Genomic DNA, 6,461 nt, shown 5'->3' with positions numbered 1-6,461 from the left:
CCTCAAAGGTCCTAAACCATGCGAGCTTATGTTGCCTAGCAACACATCACAGCCCTAGGGCACCCTTATCGTAGCACCTTGTGCGCAACACCCTTGCATCCTCGATGCACCAAACATGCAAATACTGCACTATGCGTGTAGCAACATGCGTGCACCAAGCCCAAAACCGCCACACATTAGCATCACTTCGAGCCATAAGCAGCCCATGCACACCACGTCAGCCACATGTGGGTTGCGTGAGCAGCCCGGCTAGCCATGTGGTGTGCTTTGGCGGTTATTGCCTCGATTTGCGTGCTTTTTTTTCACGGGATTTAATCCTGATATTTGTGTGACATAAAATCGATTCTAAATTTGTTTTAAAACCAACATTGAGCAAGAATGAAAATATAACAAAGTCTAACTTAAATAAATTCAATTTTAGTGCACAAACCAAAATATTCAAGAACCATTCTTTAAATCAATTTTCGGTTTATCATGATGCTACAAAATTGAAGGGTTATACTCACAATTAATTTAACCATACATAAATTAATAATGAGATTTGAAAAAATTGAAGAGGTTGGAAAAATAAACCCATTCACTAATGAAAAGTTTCCAACCACTAGGCGAAAAAACGAATTCCCCACCGGTTCAAACCCCCCTTTCCCACCGGTTTTGAACCGGGTTTTATTTGGGGGTGCTAAAACCCCATAGATTTCACACCGGTTCAAAACCGGTGGGAAAAAGGACTTTTCGCACCGGTTCTTAGGGAAAACCGGTGGCAAAAACTGAACTTTTCGCACCGGTTTTTGTTTAGAACCGGTGCCAAAAGTCCCCAAAAAAATTTTAAAAAAAACTTTTAGCACCGGTTCTTTTCCAAAATCGGTGCCAAAAATGCCCAAAAAATATAAAAAAAAAAATTATTTTTTTTTGCATTTTTTTCACTTAAATTGATATATAAACACTAACATATATATAAAGTTACAGAAATTTACTTCTAATACTCCAAAAACCTGTTTTAATGAAGCATATAAACAACAAACATCTAACTAAATTAAGCAGCCCAAACTAAGCAGCTCAACAGGCTACAAAAATAACAAAACACAGCGCAACACCAAAGCAGCAGAGCAAGCACATCAACTCAGCATCACAACACCCCAGAAACCAGCAACACAGCACTGCAAAAGGAAGCAGATAGCAACACAGCAACACCAACACAGCAGCGCATCACATCAACACAGGAAAACTCGACATCACAGCACAGCAGCTCACAGCAGCTCTGGTGGAGAGCAAGCATGCAAATATTGTAGTATCATTATTGAAAGTATCTACTATGGTTTGTCTCTCTGTCACCTGCGTACTGCCAGTACAAACTAGTTTTAGCACACAAATAACTGTGTTACTTGGAATCAAATCAACATAATAAGGGTAAAGAAAAAGAGAGCAGCTGTTCTATATCCTAGCCAAAAAAAAAACCCTGCAATAACTCAGGCGTTTAAAAACAGAATAAATATGCTGGCCTTTTACCTTCCATCGAGACGTCTAAATGAAACCCCAATCACATCCAATGCCCACTCCAAGATATCAAGCATTGATGTCCATTGGCTAAATATAAGAACACGATGACCATCTCGTTTTAGGGAAGGAAGAAGTCTAGCCAACGCCTGTATAACCAAATATAAATTCATTACTACACATGAGCATTTTGTCTATCCTAATTGCCACACGAACTTTAGATTTTGTCAACGAGGCTTCCGTTTACTAGTAAAGTAGAAAGTTTAAGAGATTATGATTAAAGGGCGCTCATGGTGGTTTTTAGTAAACTGATATCTCACTTAATATCGTTTACTAGTAAAGTAGAAAGTTTAAGAGATTATGATTAAAGGGCGCTCATGGTGGTTTTCAGTAAACTGATATCTCACTTAATATCACACCCACTCTTGTCATTTAATATCCATTCATAAAGTGCTTTTCCCAATTCATCTTCCTTAACTTCTACAGTTCATATAGCAGGGGATGGGTTTAGAAATTACCTGGCATTTTGCAGACTTTATAACCTGATCCTCTGGAAGGATTCCCTTCACATCCTCAATACCATAGCTAACTAGAAGCTGCAATCCAAAAGTTGATACACTTCATGACAGGAAGAACGAACAAATTTCTCAGTCTTGTTAACTGAGCAAATATATTCCATGCATTGCAAATAATAAATTCTATAGCATAGCTGATTTATACAAGGTATTGCAAAACCTAAAAAGACAAAGTGATGCTAGCCTCTAAGGTTTAACAAAAACTAGTACAGTAATAACTAGCCAGGTGCTGCTGCAGACCTTTAGCTATCCACATGCCATAAATATTAAAAAGAAAAAGGAACAGGTTTATCATTGTCAAGAGGCTCAACTGGATGTTCAACAGGTTTAAATTCTACACCTACATCTATACCATCAGCAAGAGGCTGTGCAACCTCGGCCACCGTGTCCTTCTGGAATCGGGGCTGAGACCTCCCTTGCATCCTGTGTCCATTCACATAAGAAAACGCGAAAATAAAATCAGAATCAGCAATCAGCAGGCATCGAACTTATGACAATGAACTACAAGCAGCATGAACTTGAAGAGCAATACCAATAACAATGAAGCACACCAATCCTTGGAAAAAACACACCAAAAGCAGGTTCTAGACATGATTAAAGACAACCCAATAAAGATTTTGGACACAATTTCGGATACTATGTGACTCAATGATCTTAAAGGACAATGCAATAAGATAAATGACTAAACCTGGTTATATTTCTCCAGAAAACTCAAGACAACAGAAACCAAGCAATCTGACCAATTATGTCAACAATGAACCTTACAAAAACCCAGGTAAATAAAGGATGAATATTGCCCAAAATCAAAAATTCTCAACTACCTAATTCACGCCTAGATCTAAGGAAGCCAATAAGAAAGTCAGATCAAAAAGGAAACATACAAAATCTGACCAAATCAACCACAATAAGAAAATCCCACAAAATCAATTTTAAATAGTCAAACATATTAAAAGAATCAGGCTGTGATATCACTCCTTTCACTCCTGGTGCTGTGATATCAGGCTGCAGAGCACAAGAACATCATTACTTCTTCGACACTTTGATATGGGTATGAAAATTGAATACTTGACACTTCAATTTATATTAAAAGAATACATGGCATATCAAATGGTGTATGGCACTAAAAACTCGTGTCATTGTTAGACACCTATACCCGAGTCCAAGTCACATTTCAACCAAAAGTAAAATTAAATCCGAGGATTTAAATTACTATGCATATGTTCAATTTCAATCAGACTGAAGATTTCAAATGACGACAACTTACTTTTAAAATCTCAGGTGTAACAGGATTTGGACCTCTAGATGAAAATGCAGGCATATAAGGAGCTGGCTTGGTATTTAGAACAACTGCTGGATGAGTGATGTAACCATAAGGCTCACTGTCAACAAATTTCTACATTTGGATTAGCTAAAGAATTAAATTGGATGATTTTGTAGCAATAGTAAATAAATGAACAAACAATTAAATACGTACGCAGTTGAATTGATATAGGCCAAAACAGCAGCCCCATCTGTCTAGGTTAGTTGTGTTGCTGGAAGGACATGAAGATCAGCTATAATCTCATTGTCGCTATCTTTGTCGTTGCAAAGGATCATCCCTGCAGCTCCAGCAAGTAATGCTTGCACGCCTTTCTCCACTCTTGCATTACCACCACGAAGACATGCCACGATTTTTCCTTGTACTCTAGTTTTATCCAATGTGCCTGCCGAAATAGACTAATATCAGGTTTACAACATATCACAGTTAGAACAAGCTTTGATGGTAAAGAAAGGGTTAAACTTACACGTCTGCCGCAAATGCATTGGCAGTTTTCGCCTGAGCACCAGATATGAGTGGATAAAGCTTGTCATTTGGCAAAGGTTTTGATAAGCTCGAACCCTGAATACAGTATAAAACTTTGAGAAAAACAGACAATCTTCTAAGATCATCAGATTGATTAGCTAATATAATTTGTTAAAGCTGCAGACTGATACCTTAAATCTCTGCCCATTTCGAAGGTCAGCAAAAGCTTGAAACTCCCTATCCATAGTACTTGCTCCAACAGTAACAATCCATGGTGCAACATTTGAACCAGACGCTACATCAGGACCAGAATTACCAGCAGAATAAACCACGACGATACCACTTTGAGTAGCATGAAAGGATCCAATGGCGATTGCATCACTGAAATAATCTCCAGCATCTCCACGAACCGAGATAGACAGGACATCAAATCTTGTAATCAGCTCTGTTTTCTCCTATCCTCCCTAATTAATCAATGAATAAAGCTTCCACACTTATATAGTTCCAATCCTATAAATTTCACCCAGCAAAAACTACAGAAAATATGAGCTAAAACAAACAAAACCTAAACAAAAAACAAGAATTGCAACAGTAAATATATAAATCCAATTATCAAAACATATTTCACCAGAATTCACCCAGAAAAAGATGAGATGAAATAAACAAAACCCAGAAAAATTAAACCCTTAAAAACGAAATTGGAAGGAGGAGCGAGACTAAACTAACAGTGACAATAAAACCGAAAATCCAGAAAATTCAAAGAACAAGAACCCTAACTTGTGTAAATATAATTAGGATAACAAATCAAGCAAAACTCACTATTACCTGCGAGTTATGTTAGTGTGTCACATGATGCACACTCGATAATTTTAGTTATGGTAGCAAAATTCCACCAATTCCACCAACTGTTACAACAGAATCCACCTAAAATCTCAAAGCAAACCACAAAGAACAGAAAACCCTAAAACAATGTACTATTGTTGAATGCACAACTCGAAATTAAAGTCACAACAGCAAACCACAATGATCAGAAAACCCTAAATCAACGAGTAACCCTAGATTGCGAAGGTATTCAATAAATTAGGAAGACCACGAAATAAATCTTACCTCGAAGCTGCTACAATGGAGTTGGAAAGCTTAGAATGCGCTTCAATGGAGGTGAGAAAGCTCAGCAGAATGCGCTTTAATGGAGGAGAGCTATGGAGAGAAAGGGAGGAGTTGTGCTTCAATGGAGGTGAGAAAGCCCAGAATACGCTTCAATGGAGGACAGCTATGGTGAAAATTCGGAGCTATGCGTGAAGGAGAGCAATGGTGAAGGTAGGCGACAACGAGAGAAGGAAGAATTGAAGTGGAAAAGCTAGCAGGGGAATGAAAACTGAAGGAAGAAGAAGAATTTCAATATTAAGCTTGTTTTTTTTTATTTTTTATTTCGCGCCGGTTCGAACCGGTTGTAAATAAAGTTTTCCCACCGGTTTGGGCTGAACCGGTGCGAAATACCTTTTGTTTTTTTCTAAATTTAGCACCGGTGCGAAAAGTATATATCCAAATCCCGCCCATTTCTTTTCCCACCAGTTTTTAAGAACCGATGCGAAAAGGGGGGTGCCTTTTTAATTTTATCTACTAGTGAACACTAACTTTTGAATAATTGAAAAATTACATCTTTCAATATGAAGATTAATTAAATTTCAATCACAAGTTTTGAACTTTTAGGACTTTAATCAACTCAAAAATAATTAAATCCAAAAATTAGTTCAACATGGAATTTAGAAATCAAAGTTCCAACCAAATAAACAATTAAAGATTGGATCTTTAACATATTAGGGACATCAAAATTGCACATTCACCATAAACATTCACACTTGAAGCAATTAATTTGCAAAAATGTGAAATTTCAAGTGTATGTGAAAAATAAGCTCACCAAATTAAGCACCAAATATGACTTCATAGACATGCTTAATAAGGTTTGTTATTGCAGTAGATTAGTGATGCAACCATACATTTAATCTACCTTTAACATGCCATAATTAATCAAGGTTTAAAGATTTAAAATTTTTCGTCAAAAACGAAAAACCCCTCGAAAAACATGTTTCAAGGTGGATTTTGGCTTCTCGACAGACCTAAATGGGGTAAAAAAAAAACGATTTAGAACATCAATTCCACCTAAAAATCACTATTTTTGAGTCGAACTCTGGGTTCGTTGGCCAAAATTAGTATAAACACGAGATTAAAACTAATTAAAATGAGCTTCTAATCTAACTAGAAAGAAAAACCAGAATTTAAATCCATTTTAAATCACCTCAAATAGTTATTAGTTACAATAATTAAAATGAGCACGGCTCCGATACCGCTGTTGGGTTTTGTAGCATCCAACACTACGCGGAAGAGAAACCCGCCCAAGACCCACCCACTAATTAAAGCAACTAAGCATGCAATCACATAATTAAACAACAAAAGAAAGAGAAAGGGGAATGAAATTCTTACCCTCGACGCGTGCTTCGCTCCTATAGAGCTCAGACTTCAAAGCCTTAGCTACGCAAGTGCGAGAGCCTCCGACGGAGTCCACCCTCGAGACCCGACCCGAGCGGCCTCTACCCCGAAGGTTAGTCGGG

At 37.5% G+C, this 6,461-nt stretch overlaps 2 long non-coding RNA genes across 2 annotated transcripts; both read right to left on the bottom strand.

Moving 5' to 3' along the window:
- Nucleotides 1–902: 902 nt before the first annotated feature.
- Nucleotides 903–2,120, bottom strand: LOC110695616. Its single transcript, XR_002506131.1, has 3 exons — nucleotides 2,013–2,120; nucleotides 1,507–1,643; nucleotides 903–1,339 (listed from the first exon to the last, which is right to left on the bottom strand). It is a non-coding gene; the product is annotated as an uncharacterized LOC110695616 (long non-coding RNA).
- An 8-nt stretch (nucleotides 2,121–2,128) lies between these two features.
- On the bottom strand, nucleotides 2,129–5,523 carry LOC110695617. Its single transcript, XR_002506132.1, has 5 exons — nucleotides 4,044–5,523; nucleotides 3,854–3,948; nucleotides 3,544–3,772; nucleotides 3,334–3,448; nucleotides 2,129–2,492 (listed from the first exon to the last, which is right to left on the bottom strand). It is a non-coding gene; the product is annotated as an uncharacterized LOC110695617 (long non-coding RNA).
- Between the last annotated feature and the right edge of the window lie 938 nt (nucleotides 5,524–6,461).

Source organism: Chenopodium quinoa, unplaced genomic scaffold, assembly GCF_001683475.1.
Source record: "Chenopodium quinoa cultivar QQ74 unplaced genomic scaffold, ASM168347v1, whole genome shotgun sequence".
Taxonomy (NCBI): Eukaryota; Viridiplantae; Streptophyta; class Magnoliopsida; order Caryophyllales; family Amaranthaceae; genus Chenopodium; species Chenopodium quinoa.
Note: the sequence above shows the minus strand (reverse complement) of the source record. Positions and strands in the feature narration are given on the sequence as shown.